This window comes from Pelodiscus sinensis, chromosome 27, assembly GCF_049634645.1.
Source record: "Pelodiscus sinensis isolate JC-2024 chromosome 27, ASM4963464v1, whole genome shotgun sequence".
NCBI lineage: Eukaryota > Metazoa > Chordata > Testudines > Trionychidae > Pelodiscus > Pelodiscus sinensis.
This window is the reverse complement of record NC_134737.1, coordinates 1457298-1471315: the sequence shown is the minus strand read 5'-3', so window position 1 is coordinate 1471315 and position 14018 is coordinate 1457298. Positions and strand designations below refer to the sequence as shown.

At 40.7% G+C, this 14018-nt stretch overlaps 2 long non-coding RNA genes across 8 annotated transcripts in view; one reads left to right on the top strand and one right to left on the bottom strand.

Moving 5' to 3' along the window:
• LOC142820895 (uncharacterized) overlaps positions 1 to 12721 on the top strand; it is a 44671-nt gene extending 31950 nt beyond the window's left edge. For 5 of the 7 annotated variants that reach the window (XR_012897870.1, XR_012897873.1, XR_012897875.1 and 2 more), the window contains 4 exons: positions 2033 to 2205; positions 4693 to 4885; positions 5197 to 5270; positions 11975 to 12721. This is a non-coding gene — a long non-coding RNA (uncharacterized LOC142820895). Of the gene's footprint in view, positions 1 to 336; positions 514 to 2032; positions 2206 to 4692; positions 4886 to 5196; positions 5271 to 11974 lie in introns of all 7 variants that reach the window. The other 2 variants (XR_012897874.1, XR_012897871.1) reach the window with 1 other exon arrangement.
• On the bottom strand, positions 1602 to 7276 carry LOC142820896 (uncharacterized). The gene is made up of 4 exons (XR_012897876.1): positions 6904 to 7276; positions 6228 to 6291; positions 2314 to 2381; positions 1602 to 1729 (listed from the first exon to the last, which is right to left on the bottom strand). It is a non-coding gene; the product is annotated as an uncharacterized LOC142820896 (long non-coding RNA).
• Positions 12722 to 14018: the final 1297 nt, after the last annotated feature.

Below are 14018 nucleotides of genomic sequence, written 5' to 3'. Positions count from 1 at the left end.
CCCTAAGCACTTAGAGCCGCATGGCACTCCAGCAGCATGTTAAAGGGCCCAGGGCTCTGGCATTCGCCACTTCTGCAGTAGCAGTGACAGCTGGGAGCGCCAGGCCCCGGGGCCACTGCTCCCCTCCCCCCTGTTGGCGGGCAACGGCTTTAGTAACACTTGTCCTGGACATGGAGCCTTTTCAGGTCTAGTTCGAAACGTATTTGGACAAAGGAAAATGACAGTAATTGGCTGTTCAGTAACCGCTGCTCCTGGGGAATTTTCTTCAGCTCTGATGTTAAGCACCTAATACAATGGGATGATACAATACGTCATGTGAAATCTCATGTTTGCCAGAATGAAGAGACTGGATGGAAGCTTGCCACTCTCTGAACTGGATAGAGCCTGGTGCAGAATGCTGCGCTCTTGGAAGGAGTGAATGTTGAGACGAACTTGAAATTCTGGAGAAAAATTCACTGATGAACAATTGCCCCAGACTGGTGAATGGAACAGATGGAGTTTTTCTGTAAACAAGTATGATTGAGTCAGGATTTTAATGTGTAGTATTGCTTTGTTCCAGCATCATGCAGCAAAAATCCTTTACCTAATAAATATGTAAGAGAGAGCGAGTGTCCTTTCAGGATCATCCAGGGAAACCAAATGACTGAGATTAGCATAAGTGTCAGTGTGGTTGCACAGTATTTACAATGAAAAGGTTTTGTGGCTGCAGTTAAGTTAATGCCATTACATGAGTGGTTTTAAGTAGGATGCAAGTGCCCATAAAAGGAGAGTAAAAAGTGTGCAATTTCATAATGGTCCAAGGAATATCACTGAACATAAAACATGGGATAATGACAGTACTCAGCTCTTGATTAGATCTTTTCATCCGCAGACCCGCTCTGCAACGGAAGGCAGTATCTTTGTGCCCCAGGGGAGAGAGTGAGGGAAACAGGCAACAGAGGAGAAATGACTTGCCCAAGGCATCACTGCAAGTCACTGGCAGAGCGAGAAATAAACACAGGGCACTGGACTAGGCTAAGGAGCCATATCTGCTGTACTCAGCTGCCTCTCCTGTTTCAATTTGCCACCCCCATGTGCCCTCAGCTATATTGTGAACAACTGACCTAGCACACAGGAAACAGGAGTACTCCCAGCTCAAAGCATGCAATTCCACCACTTCCTAAAATCTCTCATGGCAACAGGGTGTATGTAGTTAACAAACAGTTAAATACAGCGGAGAAACTTACACCAGCTATGGATCGGACCAATAATATTTCTGTAGGATGGTATATTATGAACATAAACATAGCTGTGCAGGAATCATCAAGATCCAAGATCAAGCAGCTGAACCCCAGCAGGATGGGGGCAGAACCCATTTTTGCCAGGTGGGTGGGTGGGTGTGTGTTTTTCAGAACCTATATACTCTGCTGAATACCGATTTGTCAATTTCAAAGAGAAAGAGACTCTGAATATAGAACGCGGAAATGACTATAAAATTAAACTCAGACAGTATTGTTTTAGTCTGCAACAAAACCATTTAATGTTTCTAAGGAAGTCTTGGTATCCTAGATGATGATTGCAGATTTTTTTTTTCTTTTAACAAGAATGAATTTTGTGAGGGTGTGACATTCTCAGATTGACATGTACATAAATAAAAAGAATAAGCAGATCCTTGTTTCCAGTCCAGTGCTTTGTTCTTTATGGTGAGGATTAGCTGTACAGCTAATGTAGAGGGGCTGAGGATTGATATCTATAAAATAGAGTTTAGAATCAAAGAAAAATCTCATGTTTCTGAGACGGCAATTAGTTCTGACATCTTAATTATAAGCTCAGAGGAAAGGTTGGTGCCAGAATTGAGAGCTTTGAAGATTATTATTATATTGTCATTTCTCATTAGTGACTGCAAAAGGAACCAGTGCTAAATGGTAATGGTTTTCACAATAGAAAACCTATGGAACTACATATTATGTCCCATTTGTAAACAGAAGTAGTAACACAGCTTTGATGTATAGTGATGTGTTACTTTACAAACATTAACATCTTTTATTTCTAGGAGCCCAGAAAAATCTGTTGTCTGTCTGTCCACATGCATCATTATTTTTAAACTAAAAAGCGCATGGGGCAATTTATCCGAAGAAAGTATGCAAGTTTAAGTCTGGAAAATCCCACTTGATAAAATGCAGAGCAACTTCTGGATTGTGGGTTGAACAAGTCCTAATTACGAGGGTAAGTTCCATGTCTAAAGAAGATGCATTGCTCAGTCAAACATTGTGGTGGAACCTACACAGAATTTGTACATCTTAATTTCAAATTTCCCCTCCTCCATTCATTTACCTTTGCAGCTTTTAATGGAAACTACCCTCAGTTGCATAGCTGCCAGAGGTTTCAGCTGCATTTTTGCCCTGCAAGCGGTGTAGAGAAAAAGAATGATCACATTTTATAGAAAGTTATTGTAAATACTTCTATTTTTAAAAAAAAATGAGGAAAGGATGCTTTGACTATGTTCTTTGATGCTACAGCTGACATTTACAAATAGTCCCTGAATCTGAGAGAACCTCTCTGAAGCCCACTGAACAATGTGACTTTGGTATTTATCAGCTGTCTGATGGCAGTGGGTATTGTTGTACTTCACAGACTGAAGGCTGTTTGTGGCAGAACCATAAAGGCAATCCAGATCTTGAGTCCTTGTCCCTGTAGCTGGATGCACGTTACAGAAAAGCGAGTGAGGTGCAATGGAAAGATTTGGATTTTTGTTCGGTGCAAATGCACTCTCCACTATTAGGGCTGCATAGTGAGATCCTTGAAAATTATGCAAAGCTTTCACTTCCTAATTATTCAGTGGTCTGACTGCAGCAAGTAACCATTAATAATTTAAGCACACTTGCCTCTGTTCTTAACTGAAGCCTGGCTTTTCTAAACGGTGTGAAGACAGCTAGAATATGTGGAGGTCTACTGCAGGTAGTGCTGGAAGCTCTGTATTCAAAAATAGGTTTAACTGGGGTTCTGAAACTTGCACCTGGTGTGAACCACGTCCTAACAGAGCGTGGCATTGGCACCTACCCCCTGCCCATGGGCATGGAACATTCCTGTGGATCTGTATGCCAGCATGGCGCCCTCTCAAGGAGGGAAATATTATCCCCATTCTGTAGATGGAAAAACTGATATTGAGGGGCTAAACTCTGATTTGCTAATGGTCACATAGAAGGATGCCACTAAGCAAGGACTTCAACCCAACCTTCTTGAGTCCAAGTCCAGTGTTCGGCCTGCTAGACTCACTTGCCTCCCTGGAGAAAGGTGCCTCACCTACATCATAAATATGAATTACTTCAGCACTTTTTGACCCTATTTTAAGTGGTGTGGCTTCTGCAGCATTTGACCTGTATGGACAGAAGAACACAGCATAAATGTGTGAGAAAATGGTGTTAAAGCTCTCGCAGAGATCTAGGCTAAAAATATGGTTCCTATATGTTTATAATGTGGCTAAGCTGCGTACTACTTCATTCAAAGGTTGCCATGATAGAAAACGCACTTTTCTAAAGCTCACAGCGAAGTCCAGCGTAGTCCATTACACCACTCTTTAGGATTGCTTTGAAAGGGGCAACTTTGACTTAGCAGTGCTGGAGCTACTGTGTGTGTTTCTACTGTTCTTTTACTGTTAACTCGTGGCATGAATTGGTCCCTTTTAAAAAGGTTCATTGGGTGCAGTTCCCTTGTAAAGTGGAGCAAGAGATGAGAAAATGACTCATTTAGTCACTGCCCATCAGTGTCTCTCCACTGTGGCGAAGGTTAAGTCAGGGACGGGGAGAACTGGTTGGGTGAGGAGCCACTGGCCCACAGAAAAATCAGTCTGGGGACACAAATGAGAAGCAAAAAGATAAGAACAACGGCTCACTGACATGGCCCCCGACTGAGCAGGAGAAAGACCCTCTGCACTTTCTCCTCACGCACCAGAGTGTGGTGGGGGGCAGGCTAGCAGATTGTGTGCTCCAGCCCCACGGATAGGCAGCAGTGGGGCTGAATCACCAGTGCAGACTCCCTAATGCTGGAGGGGGGACCATTAGCCTCGGGGGCTGCATCCAGTCCCCGGGCCTCAGGTTCCCCATCACCTGGGTTAGGTGATGGAACAACATGTGATTAGCTTGTTGAGAGACAGTTTAGCTAATCTTTTTGAATGGAACAATCACCAGCTCCTGGGGTTAATTTAGAGCAGCATCATTAATAGGTAAGAGCCTGTACTTACAAGAATTACCTCTCTGAAATTGAATAGATGCCCTAATCCTTGTGCTGCTTTTCCTTTTTGAGGAGCTGCTGAGAACCAAGACAGAACTAACTAAATCTTCCTACAAAGGTCTTTTTTCTCTTAAGCAAATTTTTCAACAAGTCTTAAGCTATGATAACATTATCTAGATGTTACTGCCTTAAGGTGAAGTCAATTCCATCTGTGTTCATTGTTAAATTTCTTGTACTAAAATGAAGATTAATTTAAGCTGACCATGTAAGCAGCTTATTTCAATATGAGCTGTAATTACTGCTGGGGAAAGCGTCCCTTTAAAAGTTTTATCACTCACTTATTTTATGTTCATATTACTTGCTGTGATGTGGGTATCTAGATTTTTACTATCAACGTCAGCCTGATTAGCAGGGGCTGACTCTGTTGGAAAAGGAGTAAGTGCATCCTGCTGACTCACTAAGACTCGTTGTAATTTTTTTCAGATATAAAGGAGGAGAGACTAGCAAGATAACGAGAGAGAGGATCTAGAGTGCTGGCTGAGCCAGAAGGAAGGAGGGACCAAGCCTGGAAGAGAGAGGATGCTGAATTTTGTTAATTTCTTTATTAGTAAAGCCAGTTCTTTGAAAGGGGATGAGTTTGGACTCTACCTATTCTTTGGACCGTGTTTTAAATCAGGTTAGGAAAGGCACCTACTCAAACTACTATTTATTATTTATATTACGGTAGCACCCAGAGACTGCAATTGAGCTCAGATTCTGGCTGTACTATGTACTGTACAGACATGGAAGTCCTTGCCATAAGCCTGTATAGTCTAACTTATAATTCTTCATATCTTTCAAATTCATGTTTCTCTAGTTTGTCATTTTCCCCCAGATTCAAAAAGCTCCTCATTTTAGGCCTACAGTACCATGGGTTCTGATGTAAAAACTATTGCAACAACCTTCACCACTGATATTGTTCCAAAACAGAGTTTCTCTCTTTTCTAGAAAACGTATTAGGAGTTGCTTGATTGTGCTCCCGTGTTTTAACTGCACACTTATTGCTACTGAATTACTTAAAGGTAATTAGCAAATCCTTTTCCTTCAAAATGTTTTTAACTGGTAAAGATAATTTCTTGTACATTTGTTGTTTTGTTTTGAAACTGTATAAATACAACTATTTAAATAAGAAAACTTAAAAAAATACGAAGTCTGCTATTACTGACTAGTGCTAGACAGGTCTAAATAGAATAAAAAGACCATGCTGTGTTGTAAATCACTGCAGGGGGACAACTTAACACTTGTCTAGTATCACAAAATGAGGTAAGTTAAAAAGCATGTATGGTTGTCAAACAAATTCCATTGCATAATAAAAGGCAATAATTCACCACCACCCCTTGTTAATTTCACTTAGTTTATTGGACTGGTTTTGGTTTATTCTTCCACCTAGGACAAGAAGCTGATCTCTAAAAATAAAGACAATTAATTGGCAAATTATAATTATAGCTCAGATCTTTCCCTCCATTATCGTTCTCCTTTTCCAGTTCCTATTTGTAATTGGATGCTAAACTGCTCAGTTCTATGCAACAGGTTAAAATTAATCTCTGGTCAGTAGTAAAGGAAAAGTTTTTCTTTCTGACGTGACTGTGAATGTCCTGCAAGAGGGGTAAGCACTGCAGTGATTAGCAGAGTGGACATCTGGCCTTGGAGAACAGACTTTTTTCTTTGATACTCTGTAAGGAAGTTTGATTCTATACATAAATGTATGTTTTGTAGCTCTGCTCTGTGCTCATTTCCTGTGTTTCTCCAGACGCTTCACTACTCTGATATCAGGTTAGGCATGGTGTAATGATTAGGGAAACACAGCATGGTGGGACTGGGACACGCAGAGTCTGAGGAGAATAGAATTTTGGATTACGGTCATCAGGAGGAAACCATGGGGCTATTTGATCCACCCCCATTCCTGGGCATAAAACTAGCCGATATGTCAGGTTTCACAAAGATCGCTCAGGTCCCATTAATGATGGAAAACCACTTACCGTTCAAGTGCTTTAAAAATGCAAACCCTGCTCCTGGAGCAAGCTGTAGAGAAATAGTCTGATTCTAGAGAAAGGTTGAAGTAGGGGATTTCAGTAAATGATAATCAGAAACTAAACTTAAAACAAAACCAGAAGGGAACTATTTAACAAACAGACAAAAATATGATAAAACTCTGAGACCACTGAAATTAACATTGTACTAACAAAGCCATTCTACATCCAGGCCAAGAGTTGAGACTGGCCTCAATCTTCTCGTTCTGAGTAATTTCAGTGGTTACAAGTCTGTTTTTAGAGAAGTATTTGTTATAGGAACATCAGCACTATTTTTATTTGCTTGCTAGATAAAATAAGGGCCTCTAAAAGTGTTGAGTCCAACCCTAACCAAACTGTACCATGAAAACAATAATAGGCTCTTTCCACAGCCTTGTAAACTCTATTCATAGCTTTTACTCACAATTTCTCAACTAGCAATCACCCACATGATAGAGGACAGTACAATAAAGGTCAAATCCCAGCTAAAGTGCAGTTTATGCTCTTATTTTTTGTTCCATGAGAAGGTAAGTACTTTCTGTCTACATATTAATAATTTAATGGGTTATAAAATCCATAAAGAGCGAGGGCAAAATTCCTTGCTAGTGTATGTAGGTGTAAGTCCACTTACTTAATGGAAATTTACCTGCTTTTATTGTAGGGCTGGATTTTCCTCTTGGTCCCTAAGTGTTTCCAAATTAAGACAAAAAATGCAACAGAATGTCAAGAAATATGGACAATGTCAAATACAGAATTTATAAAAAGCTTTGCATAAAGGTGTAAAGTAGTGAGGGGAAAGTCCCAGTACTGTAGCATCCATTGCATTTCCTGTGTCAGGAAAGACTAAACCTCTGCAATGAGAGCTCTCTTTTTACAGAGGATGAACTCCAAAACCTGAGAAATATAGATGGTTTGTTTTAGTGCAAAACAGTTACCGTTCTTCAGCATCTGTTCTGCTAATATAAGAAAAGTTCAGAACTGAGGAATGTTCATCTTCCACTCCTGCATCAACTCTTACTCTGGAAACCATCGTGTTGAATTATAACCTGATAAAATTTAAAATCCTTATTATGTGTCTGCTCACAGTCTGCCAAATAGCAGAAAATGCAAAACCACTGGTTCTTGGCATGGCTCGCCGATGGCGCTTTTAGAGCATGCAGTTGTCTGAACAACAAAGAGGTTCAGGCAACAGCTGTTTAAGGGTAAACCCTCAAACTACAAGAACAGCTGGTTCCGCATGCAAAATTGGCCGCGTCGGCCCATTGCTGCTGTAGAGTACTGAGCCCTGCAAGTCTGAAACAGTAGAGCTGTCCTTGGCCTACTTGCTATTGTGGATGCAGCCTGTTTCCAGCTGATGGATCTGATATGATACAAGAAAGCCATTCTCAGAAGGGTTTGATGTTTGTGGATAGAACGGGGGAACTGCATGTGTATTGACAGGAAAAGAGGTGGCACAATGAAAGCCTATGGATACCAGAGCTGGTCTTAGGGGCCGCCTTTTTTCTTTTTGCTCTACAAATTTTTGTCCGGTAATTTTTTTTTTTTTTTAAACCATCTGGCAACCCTATGGGTGAGCCTGGGTGGTCGCCCAGGGCCGCCAATTGGTTAGGACCAGCCCTGAGGGTTAAGCAAAGTAAACACCTGTAAGAATAGCCTTACTGGGTCAGACCAATCTAACTGATATCCTTTCTTCCAATCGTGGCCAGTGCCTAGATGCTTCTGAGGGAATGAGCAGAACAGGAAGATTTAACAAGTGATCTATTTCCTGTTGTCAAGTCTTAGCTTCTTGCAGTCAGAGGTTTAGAGAGACCCAGAAAAAAAATGTAATTGCAATTGGTTGCATATGCCTGTGAGAGAGGCAGTTATTGATGACTGTAGTTCTCACTCCTCCACAGTTGAAAAAATGAACTAAGATTACTTGTCAAAATGAACAGAGAAACCCAAGCAAATACCTCTCAGACATTCATTCTGGGGCGCTCATTAAAACTCTGTAATGTGATGAGATGATCAGAAATGTTTGGAAGCTACTAAATACCAAGCAAGCAAGGCTAAAGGTCCAGTCACCCAATGAATTCCAAGGTCAAGATGCCTCTAATGACAAAGCTCAAGGTTCAAGACAATGGCAAGAATCAGACCCTTATAGCTCCTCAATTACCCTACAGTAAGTTGGGCACGGGGGCGCCTTACATTGGACGGTTCCTGAGCAATATGTTTATCATCAAGCCCCTTAGCTTCTTAGTCATTGGTGAACACATAGGTGCACAGACAATTCCCTGCGTATGTTGCAGGACTCATAGCAAGTCAGTGACAAAACTGGCATAGAACCAAGGCATGCTGATTCTCAGTCCTGCACTATTTCTACTGGAAAGCAAACTTGTTCTGCAAAGGCTTTGAATACTTACAACCTATATCCTAGACATACGTCTGAACAATTGTTATTTACATAGTGTCCGAATGTGTGCTACACACACATCTACTTTGTTTTGAAATGTAGGAGGGAGAAGAACATGGTCCTGGAAGGCAGAATTTATGCTATCCTTGCTTATTTTAGGTGTCTGCATGCTGTGGTGATGTATGTAATAAAAACACACAGATTTCCTCAGCAGCTTTTCTGACTGCGAGATATGGGTTGATGCTAATATGCAGCCTGCTGGGTTTGATACGTTTTTCGTTCCCATGTGACGATTCTGAACACCGCAGCTTAGTCAGCCCAAGTTGATGCAGATCTTTATTAATACATAGGTTTATTTTTTCAACTTTCTTACAGCTTGATTAAAATCCCCTGGTAAGAGCTTCTTGTGTGGCAGCACATCTTACAAAGGCAGCTAATTTATGTTGTACTTAGAACTTTGCCTTCACATAATTCTATCCTGGGGTCACACAATATTCAAACAGACCATCCCAGAAAATTATGGCTGTAGAATAGGAAATGTCTATCTTTGAACCACCCCCTACCCCCAGCAATTTGTTTAGGATTCCATAGAGGCTCTCCACTTACTGAATAATTTGTTACCTACGTTTGAGACATGATGCCTTGGAACATGCAAAATTGAGCTGTGTGGCTTCTCCTGTTTCCCTGGCTCCAGTGTCCTGCTGTCTCTGTTGCTGTCATGAGTTAGCACTGCAGGCCAGGTCTGCACTATAAACTTACATTGGTATAATTGTTTCATCCAGGGGTGTGAAAAGTCCGTTACACTGTGTAGAGAGCATGGTGTCAAAGCCAGGGCTTCTCCTGTCTGCATCACGGTTGCCTCTTGTGGAGGTGGCTTAAAAGTGACATTCGGACAGCATCTCCTGTTGGTGTGGTAGCATCTTCCAGGAAGTGCTACAGCTGCACCAGCGATGCTCTGTTATTGCCCCCTTGTGAAGTGTTGACCTGCCCATAGTTTTTATCCTCAACACCCGTTCTTCCAATGCTTTCACAAGACTGTGGGTGGCCCATTGTCCCCTGCAGGGAACATGGCATCAGTCGGCATGCATAGCCCTACAAGGATGTAATCGCTTTTCACTTTGTGAAGAGTGGTCTTTGGTGGTGGTGGTCTCATTGGATTCCGTTCCTCAGGAGTATCCAGAATTAACACCCATTCTTCACACAATCCACTGAAACATGCAACTTTAAGGTTTCTCAGATGTTTTCTTTTCTAGCTGTCCAGTCTTCCTTCTTACCTAAACTGGAAACATTAGTCTTGCCTGTCTTTGAATTTCAAGCTACATTTTTTTCCCTACTTGCTACAGCGGCCCAGGTTTCCACCAGGCACAGCACTGCACGCATGTTGCTTTAGCATGATTGTCAGTGGCGGCTGGCAGGATGCGAGTTGGTAGGGGTGTTGTATTCCCACTGAACTCCCAGCTCAGAGTTATGAGGTTTCCGTGAAGAAAGATGTTTCATTCTGTTTTCATGTTGGTTCAGATCTCACTACCATGCTTCCACAGAAAACTAGCTTGACACTTTAGTGTTGCAGTTTCCTTAGAATTTCCTCCATCAAAGAGGGAGATGTGACCTTTCCTTGCCCCCAGTAGAAGCAGCCTTGGGGATTTACTCTCTAAGCCCACCGTGAATCCCTATGGATCCAGTTGATAGGAAGGGGGACAAATGGCAAGAAGTCGTCACCGGAGTCAGGGATTGTTGATGTTAGGGCCCCTTGCCTAAGTAATGTTCTTTGTCTTATGACCTCTGGAACAGTCACATGGCTAGGGACTTACCTATGTCTGCCACTCTCTCCCCACCCCCTAGTCAAGGCACGGTGGGGCGGGAGGCGTAACGGACTAACCTATTCCTTTAAATCCTTTTGGAAAGACATGTAATTTGAGCCTGATCCTGCCAGGTGCTGGGCACCCATGCCTCAGAAGTCGGTGGAGAGTTGAGAATGCCAGCAGCTGGCAGGATTGGGCCCTTGAAGGGGAATTTTGAGGCTAAGTAATCTGCGTGGACCCATGCTTTACTGTGCCAGCTGAAGCTGCGGGGAGCTTTGTGATTGACTTTGGGAGCAGGATAAAGACAGTCTCTGTGCTCTTACTGCCCTGTGCTGGTATGCCATGCCACCTTCATTTTTCACAGAAATCGACCAGGGCATCTCTACAAAGTGTTCTACATCAGGAAAACACTTTGCACTTGTCCTAATGTAACACCCCAATTCCCTCTTCCTTCTCTCTGAAATGGCTGGTCTTTAATTATGATTCAACATTGGTTCTTATGATGCACTATTAATATTTGGATTGCCTTTGAACCTCAGTTGTGCAATAAGCACATTTTATTTCCCCAACTACCAAAGAGTTCATTGACTTGAAACTGTTTCTTCCTTTAGTTACGATACCATTATAGGCCTGAGGTCTTATTTTTGTGATTTGTATCGGTGCTGAATGCTGATAGCTCAAGAAAGATTTCAGCAGCCAGTGGGTAAAGCACATTGAACTAGATACATTTCTCAGCTTTGATGGAGCGTTAGCTCTTGGTGAGATTCAAACATTAGCACTCAGTAAATACATAATGCTTCACACCCCAGTACATTAGGTTGGATGGTTATAAAGAACATGTTCCTTCTGCTTATCTGTAGGAGAGCTGAAATACTTTACATGTTTGCAAGCTGAAAGACGTACATCAGAAGAGGAGGAGGAATGAAAAGTGAACGTAATCGCTGTCAGCATTGCATAAATGTGAATTAAGGTTGTCAGCCAGTTCTCTGAGTAGACAAAGTTTTCATTACAGAACTATAGCTTCTTTGGTTTTAAGTCTATAGTATGCCTGAAGTATGAGATACCGGGGAACTAAAGAGACAGGTTTGTTGAGAGAGCATTGGTCTTAATAAAGGCAGTTGGTGCTGAAATGTTGACATGTCCTTATGGGTACCTGTATTGTTAATTCAACAATATGAAATCACTGACTTTTTTCTAATTATTCTTTCGTTCTCTTAGGGATTTATTCATCAAATGTCTGATATGGCAAATCTATTCACAGATTACAGAAATTAACAGATTAAATTAGTATGTCCAGAATTTGTCCACTCAAAATCATGCCTCATTTTTAAAGCATTGATCTGTTTATATATTGTTTTTCCTCTTTCAACTGGTACAAGGGAATTAGACCACTCATTTTTACTTAATCTTTATAATAAAAAATGAGAGAGCAACACAAAAATAATGTCAAAAGTGAGAATTTAAATCTGCATGGATTAAAGTCTTTACTAATACTTAGGTTTATTTTCTCTGCTTTCTTACAGCTTGATTGAAATCCCCTGGTATGGGAGTTACTTTATCCCATGAGCCAACTCCTAGATGTATGTATGTATGTATGTACATTTGTTTGTTCAAAGCCCTGGAGTCACGTGAATTCATCAGAATCTTAGCATTAGTTGTTTGTGATTGTTTGTTTGTTAGTTTTGGGGGTTTTTATTAGTAAGTTTCCAAGCTTCATCATGATTGTGTGGATCAGCTTGAAAAGGGTTGAAATCCAGAAGGCAAATAAAAACCTCCAGATGTATTTTTATATCTACTAACTTTTGTTTGTTTGTTTTTTGTTTTGGGGGTGGTGAAGCCTGACTTGTGTGTATATATTTTCAAAACCATTAGGGTTTGGCAGTTCTGCAATCACAGATGACTTGCATACCTGTAAAGGAAAGCAGGGACCTCAGGAAAAAATGCTACAGTGTAGCTAACAAGCAGTGTGGAATTCTCACTGCTGCAAGATAATGCACACCAGAACGAACAATTTAACAGTAATTTAAATTTAGAAGAAAAAGATTTAGGTACCACTGTGGACAACTCATACACGCGAGCAAATACATTTTAAATGACACTGAATACAGTGAGCTAAATCAGTCCTTGGTCTAACTCCATTAACCTTGGAAGAATTACAAATGAATATGAACTAATGTGATCAGCCAGTAATCAATTAATGTCTCCGAAGTTGCTCATGCAACTTTTAGACTCCATTGTTTCCCCTCTGGGAGCAGCTTTTCTAAGTGCAACTAATTTTTTTAGTTGTAGATTCCCTGTTTTAGGTAATAGTTACCATAAAAACTGGATGGAGGGGCCTGTAGATGTATAGAGGTTTGTAAGCCTCTGGAAACTAACATAAAGATATAGTGTGTTTGTTTTGAGTGCATTTCATAGCAATTTCTGAAAGATGTCATTTTCTCAATCTACACCAATATGAGCCCTGTAAAAAGAGTTCACATTTCAAAGCCGTTATTGCTAATAGCCTCAATTATTGTGCAAATTGATGTGAATATCAGGACATATAGTTTATGAGTAGGTTAGTGAAACAAAGCCCATTGTTTTATACTGTAGTGCATGGACCCTTTGGAATCTATAGCTACCTGTTTTTCCTGTTTCCTTGTATACAAAGGAATGTAAGTGTTTGAGGAATGGAAGGTCACACCCCTTTATGTTTGCAAACATGGTATTACTACACCCTCATGGTACTGTAAGTTGAATTAGTGTATAAGTTTAAACAATCGTTTTAAAGATACGTAGATTGCTGTATCTCTGAGTTGAAGTGGGACTTTCATGTAGTCAGCTTATGCGAAACTATTACTTTCAAAAAAGGAAACAATTTATCTTAAAATGACTCAGTGAGAGAGATTTGCAGAGAAAATACAGTTTCTAGTGAAGAGGAAAAAAATTAAGAGTGGTAGGTGACACCAATTTGAAACTGTGACTCAGCAGACTTTCAGATCCATGGAAGAGAAAATGCATTGTGAATTAGCCTTGCAACCAGTAGTTGTTACTAGTGTCATTATTAAACAATTGCTCTAATGCACCCAGACTTGGATTCTAATAAGTTGTAGTCTTAAGGTCCTTGGCATGCAAATGTTTGTGTGTGTTTAATTTTAGGCATTTGACTAGTCACAATGAAGTTAGCATAAGTGTCCATACAATTGAGGCTGGAATGCTACAAAGAAGATAAATATTACAGACTTTAAAAGAGAATTACTTTTGTTACATGTCATTTATATATTTGTAAATGCATCTAAAGAAGGGGGTTGAGCTGCTAAAGGGCTAGGTACTAAAGAAATTCTGCTATTGGGCAAAGATGCAAGAACAGCACGATGTTTTCAATTTGGCCGGAGAACATTCAAGTAGGAAACTAGCAGAAGCAATCTTGGAATTGTTTGTGATTATCTTTGAGAAGTTATGAAGAATGGATAAGGTCCTATGGGATTGGAGAAGAACAAATATAGTACCTATCTTTAACAAAGAGAGACAGAGGAGGACATGGAGAATTTTAGAGTGGCCAGCCCAACTTGTATAGCTGGAACAAAT